Source organism: Pelmatolapia mariae, linkage group LG10_11 (genome assembly GCF_036321145.2).
Source record: "Pelmatolapia mariae isolate MD_Pm_ZW linkage group LG10_11, Pm_UMD_F_2, whole genome shotgun sequence".
Taxonomy (NCBI): Eukaryota; Metazoa; Chordata; class Actinopteri; order Cichliformes; family Cichlidae; genus Pelmatolapia; species Pelmatolapia mariae.
In genome coordinates, this window is record NC_086236.1 from 7,650,834 (window position 1) to 7,660,224 (window position 9,391).

The following is a 9,391-nucleotide window of genomic DNA, read 5'->3' on the forward strand; positions in this document are numbered from 1 at the left end:
AATGTCATGAAAGCATCATTTTAAAAAGGGCTATGCAAACATGGCCAATAACTTTCATTCTAATGATGTGCAAAATGATTTGGGCACAAAACAAATTTTGCTGTTAGAAAACTTGCAGACTTCACTATATACAGTGTAGACCCTCTAAACTAAGTTTGGGGGATGTGATCTTTCAAGAAATGCAGACCAAACTGTTGTTGTTTGTTTACTTACACAGCATGTCTTGTAGAATTAACTGGAGTCACAGCAACAGCATAGTGCAGTCATATCTCAAGTCTAATAACAGAAGACAGGAAAAGATCAGTAAAGAACGTCTTGATGCATTCTCAATCATCCAGGAAAGTAAATCTCCAAAAGTTGAATCTGTTCATCTGGACGTTTCTTCCACAAAACGCTACGTCCAGATGAACAGATTCAACTTTTGGAGATCAGTAAAGAAACAACTTCCCCAAACCAAAGCACAAATACAACAATAAGTAAAACAGGCTGATCTAAAATATGATTAAAGTTCAGCCTGATTAATATAAATGTCACTGACAGTTGCTAATATATTGGAAAACCAAAACACTTACCACTGAGTTGATGTCTTTCTGTCCAACAACAGGAGTGCTGGTCCCGAGCCTCAAAGACAGTAAGAAGCAAGCAGAGGGAGAAAAAACAGAACATATTTCAGAAACTGATTTGATCCTTAATGGCTGTGCAATCATTGTAACATAGAATTTGCTTATGTTGTTAAATAAAGGCTAGATTTGACATTAATAGATGCCACAGATGTTCAAAAGCTGCCACAAAGCATGAAAAAATAGACGTCTCCGAAAACGTCGGAGCATTTTTGCAAATATGTGATGTCTTGATAAATCGAGCAGATATTTGAACTTTACACAGCTACATTCTCGCCTGAAAATATCTTAAAAGTTTATTTTGTGACCCAGAAAAAGTAGTAAGTTTTTTAGCCGCGCTCCTCCGCCATTGCCGCGCTTACAAGTACGCACAGGCTCCGACAACCGACCGACAAATGCGATCCTCCTTTTCCCCAGACTACCCTTTCTGGGTCACAAAATAACCTTTTAAGATATTTTCAGGCGAGAATGTAGCTGTGTAATGCTCAAATATCTACTTAATTTATCAAAATATCACATATTTGCAAAAGTGCTTCCACGTTTTCGGAGAGCTCTGTTATCCACCCCCCACACCTACCCCACCCCTAACGGCTGCACCTCCCAAAGAATTTTGCCTGGGCTCTTATCTCAAACGATTCAATTATTATTATTATTTCAAACGATCAACAGAAAATTTCACCGACATAGTTTTATGTAAGGTTTTTAAGGCTGTGGTGTTAATTTTTAAGTAACATGAGCCCAGCGGCAGCAGCAACGCTAGGCTAACACTAACTAGCTAGCAAGATTATAAACCTGGTGCTTAACTAAGAGAAGCCACAAATCAGTTTGAATAAGAGTAAACATTTACTCACCAAGTCAGTGTATCAGGTAAAGATCCACAGCAATGACAACAATAATATCTTGAGCTGAAGCTTCTCCAGGTTTGCTCAACATATTCCATAAAGAATGCACCGTGAACACACGGACTGATCCAGGAGGGAGGAGGACGGTAGTCACGTGGCATTTTCAAAACACATCTTTCATCCTTCCGCCCTGAGAAGCAAAACTTCCAGCTTACTTAGTTTTTCTAAGTTAAGACAACTCAAATTAATCGAGTTTATCAGCGTTTATGCATAAAAAGTACTGGTAACTTATTTAAATTGAGTTCTAATAACAAATTGATAAAAATTGAGTTCAGCCTATTTAATATTTTTAATTAAACACAATATTACATTTTACAGTGTATAGCCAACAAATATTTTTCATCTTTTACCTCTTACAGCTAAGCATCTCGCTGTCACGTGGCAAATATAGACATAGGCAGGCACAAAATACAGTGGATACATAATCAGGTAATTAATTACCTATGCATTTTTTTTTTTTTTTTTTAGAATTGTGTACACACGTTTCCAAACCTGTACAAATTCTGTATGAGTGCACCTGCCGTTTCTCATGTCTCTTGTAAGTTACATGTACTTAGCTTACACTAGCAGCCACAACAATATTTCAACACCTGATTCAAAGAGTTTGTAGTAATTTTAGTGAGTCTCTGTGTTTCCCTGTAGAAACAAGAAAACTCAAAGCTTTCACTCAGAATCATGAATATCAGAAGAATCATAAAAAAAGATAACAAAAAAACAAGCATCTTCTGAATGGACTGGCATGAATGATTATTTCTGATAATGCTTCATCAGGTCAAGGTTCATTTTATTTTTTATATTATTAATGTTCTATTTCCTCTTTCACCTCTCACCCCTACCTGATCATGGCAGATGGCCGCCCCTCCCTAAGACTGGTTCTCTTGGAAGTTTCTTCCTGTTAAAAGGGAGTTTTTCCTTCCCACTGTCGCCAAGTGCTTGCTCAAAGGGAGCTGTCTGATTGTTGGAATTTTCTCTGTATTATTGTAGGAACTTGAGACAACTGTTGTTGTGATTTGAAGGTATGTAAGTAAAACAGAATTGAACTGACTTTTTGTTTTGTTTCTTTTTTGATATTTAGTTGTATCTTGCATTTCAGTTTCTTTTCCTTCCTGTCTAATTGTCATTGTTTTCAGCCTTTGCCTGTTTAATTCCCAGCTGTTTCCATTTCCTTTTTTTTTTTTTTTTTACCTCATGTGTATAAATAGTCCAGTCTCCCTCTGTCTTTTGTCTTAATGTCACTTGAACTTCCTTGTTTACCTCCCTGCCTGCTCAAGTTTTACTTTCACATGTAGGCACTTGTTTGTGACGGACCTTCTAGCTGCCATAGTAAGAGCCTTGCGTTCTGTTATCCCATCTGCCTGAATGTCTGCATTTGAGTCCTCATTCTAAAACTCATGACAATAAAATAATATAGTTATTTAGTTTGAAAAACTCTGCATCTGAAGTTTTTGTGCTTTTGTAGAGCTTCTGTGATTTATAATGCACAAAATTTGACACTTTTGGAATTTCTATTATTTTTAAAATATATCTCAACCTTTTCATTACTAGTTGGGTAGGTGCACAGTTCATTAAATATGAACTTTTACCAACTTATAATTAAAGAAGGGTTGATTATAAACCCTAAAATGTCAGGCTTCAAACTGCTCTGAATGTACTCTCAATCTCTATGTGCTTGAAGTACTTGACAGGATAGTGAGACTTTTAAAAACTTTTTCCCCCCGTTTAAAAATCCATCAAGTCTATTAGAACATTAGGTAAAATACCTATAGAGGGCTCTGATCAGAGGGCTTGCAGAATATAAAGCTTGAAACCGAGGGACATCACAATAATGAGATAAGGGGCAAAGGGATGATGAGGTCCAAAGCTAACGCTATAATTTCAAAATCAAAAGCTTTTCAGACCCTCCCGAGGCAACCTCGGCAGACACTTTTCCATGCTGGAAAATGTAATTGATGCGGTAGATTTTAATTTGGACTTTGACAAAAGAGCTTTAAATAAAACAGGGAGCAGTTGGCTGGTCAGGCCGCATTAACATTCAGGACACGGAGAAGGAACTCAAGTAAAGATGCAAGAAGAGGCAGGTAAAGGTAACAGAAATGAGTGAAATGAAGAGTTAATTGCTGATATAAACAGGGTGAAATGAGCAGATTGGTGTTTATATATAAAGTATGCTACAGAAACCTGAAGTTGTTTTAATAACTGGCATAAAAACTGTAAAGCAGCCAAGAATCATCATTAGAGGACAAATGCTAAATGAGAACTGTAAACTAAGTATACGGAACTTGCTCTCAGAGCCGAAGAGCCGAAGTCTTTTATGTTGACCTTATATGTGCAGAACACAGATGTAGGGCCGGACTCACTGGAGCTTTATTATTAAAGTTCCAAGAATACACAGAACCTAAACTGGTAGATATCACAGCATATTGACTGGAACCACTGAACAGCAAGCCCACACATTGAGGGAGATCGCAACAACAGACAAGGGGAGACACAGACAATATATACACAAGAGGGAAAGAGAGCAGAGAGGAAACACCTGGGGAACACAACTGAGCATAGTCTGACTGACGAGACAGGGGAAGCAGAACATAACATAACTCACAGAGGAAAAGAGACTATCACAATAAAACAGGAAACAGAGAAACACACACTGAGGCTCAGACCGCCACAGCCATGCGCTTGTTTCCTCTGTTCTCTTCTTTTTTGGGATGTTTTTTCAGCTGTGCAAGTCCATTTCTAGTTTGCATCACACTTTCAAATTTCACTACTTTCCTGCTAGTAGGTGGTAAGTGCTTCCAGACAGGTTAGCATCTTGATGACTGGGGTAATCTGCTGTTGATCAAAGCAATTGTAAGTAGGCTTTTGGTGTGTCACCCTCTTTGCAGCTGAAACCTCCAGCAACCACTTGCCAACCAGTCAAGGAATAGACATTTTCCCTGGGAACTGGAGGCTGCCAGGATCCATCCATTTACAGGTAACCAGTCTAAGATAAATAAATAAAAGTGAGCTTTTAACAGTTTGTGATCTAAAATGCACGTCATAAGACAGAGGAGTTACAAAGTGTTTGAAAAGAATTCATCTTCCCCTGCATTTACTGAGAAACTGCAACTTGCACGCTTTGCAAAGCGGTCCAGAAGGCTGCACTTATGCATTTTGCTTTATTTTGTATATCATTTCTTGTATTATTGTCATGGTCCTGGGTCATAGTTTTCTTGTGTTTTTGTATTTTGTTCTTTATTTATTCCATGGTTCCTAGGTTGTTTGGTTTAGTTTATTAGAGTCCCCCTCCATGTATCTGTGAGTTCCCATGCCTCGTTTCTCCTCGTGTTTTATTCCATGTTTTCCCCAGCCCGTTATGTCTTTGCTCTCCCCGTGTTCTCTCTCCCCGTCCTGTGTACTTCCTGTTTTACTTTGTCAGTTTCCCGTCAGTATATGCCATGTTGTGTTTGCGCCTGCCCTGTCTCGTTATGATTATCAGTGTCAGCTGTGTTCCCCGTGTGTTCCCACATCCCTTGTTATCCTTCTGAGTATTTATGTCTGCGTCTCCCTCAGTTCCTTGTCGCATCCTCCGTCAAGCTGTGTGACTTTCCTCGTGCCTCCCTGTCAGTTTTGTTTTCCCAGTTAGCTTTGTACTGTTTTTGTATCGCCTTGTTTCCCGTTCTGTTAATAAAGCTATATTTTGAGTCAAGTCCCCGTTCTGGTGAATTTGCGTTTGGGTCCTTCTCCTGCCTGCACACAGTGTTTTGTGACAATTATTTTCTTTCCTAATTTCTGTATATTGTTTACATGATCGAAACAAACTGAACACAACAGCAATTTAATACTTAAGTACGGTGGCCCCTAGAGACAAAGCACGTACAAACTCCAAAACACTTGCAAACTCCAAAACACTTGCAAACTCCAAAGCACTTGCAAAATCCAAAACACTTGCAAACTCCAAAGCACTTGCAAACTCCAAAACACTTGCAAACTCCAAAGCACTTGCAAAATCCAAAACACTTGCAAACTCCAAAGCACTTGCAAACTCCAAAACACTTGCAAACTCCAAAGCACTTGCAAACTCCAAAGCACTTGCAAACTCCAAAGCACTTGCAAACTCCAAAGCACTTGCAAAATCCAAAACACTTGCAAACTCCAAAGCACTTGCAAAATCCAAAACACTTGCAAAATCCAAAACACTTGCAAACTCCAAAGCACTTGCAAAATCCAAAGCACTTGCAAACTCCAAAGCACTTGCAAACTCCAAAACACTTGCAAACCCCAAAACACAACGGAAGTGCTCCAGGACGCTAGGGGCAGTGTTGAGCTTTTGTTACCTAGTAACTACACAAGCCATAAAGTACCAATGACCGACGCACTTCCCAGGTTGCCTAGCAACCATGATACTAACCGCTGGAAACGTGTCATACAACTTGGTTTGACAGAAATGAAAGAGAACATATTTTGTTCATTTGTTTGTTTGTTTCCACAAGAGCTTTGTGTGATTTGATAAGTATCTGAGGCTGAGACCACAGGACAGTAAAACATGATTTTTGGGCTTCATTTCTGTACTGAACAGTCATTTAAGATTAGTTAGTAAATAACAATTTGCTAATGTTGTTCATGAGACTAAAGTCATATCACTTTGGTAATGTAAATATTATATGGCCAATATTATAGTTATTATATTAATCATTATTAGTTATTACGGCAGTTAACATGAACTCTGTGTTAAATACTGAGCTTACAGATTCAAGTTGCAGTTATTTATATGTCTTATCACCTTAAATCTTCACTCAAAGACAAGTATCTTTGACAGTGCATATACATACACATATATATATATATATATATATATATATATATATATATATATATATATATATAGGTGTATCATATATAAGAGACAAATGTTGTTCCTTCAGTATGTTGGCATTACTAAATTTGGCTCATTGCTTACATATATTTATAAAAATAAAATGTACGAGCTGTGTTTCTGATAAAATGAAGAGTAGACTGATATATGAAATATTCCTTTATTGGGTGACAAAATCAGACCATGTCATAACTGCTTTAAGTCATACAGAATAGATATCAGAGCCTTAAACAGGCTGACTTCTGCTAAATGGGTCAAACTGGGCAGAAAGTCTACAAACACATAACATCCTTATAGAATATGATGTAACACTATAGATCAACTTACCTCAGAATATATAAAGCATATAAACAATTACAGCAATATGATGCAACAAACACAGCAGTGCTACTAATCCAAAATACTCAAAGCTTCATAGAACTGAAACAAACATTTATTTTTAGCTCCATTCTGCTGCTGATACATACTTTAGGTTTCTGAACATTAAACTTGTTGCTGCCTTTCATAGTGTGTAACTTGAAGGCCCTAGGTACTTTCTCCCACACTGAAAACACTAGGATGATAACATTATTTGAACATTACCTAATAAGACTGATTCAGGACAGACATTAGTTATGTTAAACTTTTCTACCAGTCCTTCACAAACAGGGAACAGTCTGTCTATTCTCTCCATCTGTCAGCTGCTGCTGGCTCTTCCTCCTCCTCTTCCTCACACATGGCTGAGTTTGCCCGGGTGGATCATCAGGGGTGCAAAGCCTCACAGATGATGTGCAGCAGTGGGTCCCTCAGTCTGTCCTCACTCTGGACACTTGCAGTTGTCACACAAGGAAATCAAATGTGTAATAAGCTGCAGGATTCAAACACAAGTGTAACTTATAAACACATGTTCATACTTTTATTCTACAATCAGAGAGAAAGAAACAGAGAGAGAGTGCAGGACAGACAGACAGGTGACAGTCTCAGGTGTATACACTGCTACAAAACAGCACAAGAGAAGGAGGATTTAGCGTTTGTGTTATTACGAGTGCTAAACAAGAAGAGTTCCCAGATGGTACAGTGGACACATGTGTGACTCCTGTGATTAAAGCATCTTTCTTTCAGCTTAACGAGTGAACCGTCAGCTCGTTCAAACACACGTTAAAGTCCGTTTGGCTCGACACCACCGAACAGAGGCAACAATAAAACATAGCTGACATTAACAGTGCAGTGAATCCTGCTTGTGCCGTCATATTCAGGACTGCAAACCGAGCAGCATCAGTGACTTTCAGCTTGTTGTGTTTGTGGATATATGACTGACTTTAATTATCCATGAAATCATCACATCTCTGTAAGACTAAGGTCGACCATTAAACGGCGAATATTTTTAAGTAAAGGCTTTAAAACCAAGCTAATGTCACATAACTTTCCCGACATGTGTCCAACAGTAATGTTTTAATGTTCTTCATTATAAAAACATTTGCACATAAATAACTGACATAATATTCAGTACTTACTTCTGAAAGTTTACTCTTCGGCCGCTCCGCTTCCGCCGTTTTTCGGCAAAATTATCCACACCACCGCCGCGCTATGAAATCTGGGGTATGTTGGGCCATGAAGGCTACACCGACCCATCCTTAAAATTCAGGGAAATTAAGGACGCATTTGAGGGCCGCATTTGGAGCAGCCTTTGAATTGGGACAGCCTTCGTCGTGTCGCTGTGACGTAATCGGCCTTAAAATGCGGCCTACAGCCCAAATCCGGTCATTGGTACTTCATGGCTTGTGTAGTTACTAGGTAACAAAAGCTCAACACTGCCCCTAGCGTCCTGGAGCACTTCCGTTGTGTTTTGGGGTTTGCAAGTGCTTTGGAGTTTGCAAGTGCTTTGGAGTTTGCAAGTGCTTTGGAGTTTGCAAGTGTTTTGGAGTTTGTACGTGCTTTGTCTCTAGGGGCCACCGTACTTAAGGGTTAGGTGTGTCAGATGTGCTGCACAGCTGGATCAGCTGTTGAGCCAGTTGGTGCAGATCATCATGTAACTTTCTCTTTTATACAATACACCTGGTATTTATTCATGTCGGCATCCTGACATCATGTCCAGGTCTCACAAAGCTCCCCACCCTTCTGACTGATGAAACTGCAAAAACATCCTTCCCTCCTTAATCGGGACACAAATTACTGGTAATGCAGGGAAAGAGGTAAGTGCTCATTGTGTAAGGTTTGAAGGGAGTTGAGTCTGAAGTAATTAGCGTTTGATTGTCTCCAGGCTGCACTTTAACTGTCAGGCAGGTGGAGAGAGAGGGAAGTCGGAACAAAAGGAAATCTTCTGGCTGAAGACGATGGAGGTGCCTGTTACTTAAAAAAAGAAAACAGGTTCGTGACCAGAAGCTGTCTAGCTGTCAAAATATTTAGTCGTGTGAATGATGTTCAGGCCTTGAGCTGGTGAATCAGACTGGAGCAAACAGAGCAGGATGGTACACAAGAGGATCAAGCGCACAGAGGAAATCTTTATAAAACACCTGGAGATGGCCTCAGTGTTACAGTACTGTGGCTTGATGATTAGATGACTGAGACCAGCAACACCCAGGAGTCCACATGAACCAAGATCCCAAATCTCCTCAAACCTCGATACACCCTGCTGTGAAAAAGCTTGAACTTAAGCTGCTCGTTCATCAGGCAGGAGACCGTGGTTTGTGCTTTAATTTCTTTCAATCCTAGCAGCAAGTGCAAGTAAGGCATTAAAATCTGCTTCACAACAGTGACACCGCACTTCTGAAGATGATAAGAAGGAAATAACAGTACTGTCTCACTAATATGTATACATTACATTTGTCTATAATGCAGTGATGTAATGGATATGGTTATAGTACTACATTACATTGCAGTTACTATTACTACTACAATTATGTTGTTCCTTGCACAACATACTGTGCTGTGAAAAAGTATTTGCCCCCTTCCTGACTTTTTTCTTCCTTTTAAGTATTTGCCACACTTCAGATCATGAAACAATTGTAATATTTGACAAAGATAACCCGAACAAAAAC

At 39.2% G+C, this 9,391-nt stretch overlaps 1 long non-coding RNA gene across 1 annotated transcript; it reads right to left on the bottom strand.

Annotated features, from left to right (window-relative positions):
* Positions 1-212: 212 nt before the first annotated feature.
* Positions 213-1,578, bottom strand: LOC134637770 (uncharacterized). The gene is made up of 3 exons (XR_010095170.1): positions 1,472-1,578; positions 573-621; positions 213-276 (listed from the first exon to the last, which is right to left on the bottom strand). It is a non-coding gene; the product is annotated as an uncharacterized LOC134637770 (long non-coding RNA).
* Between the last annotated feature and the right edge of the window lie 7,813 nt (positions 1,579-9,391).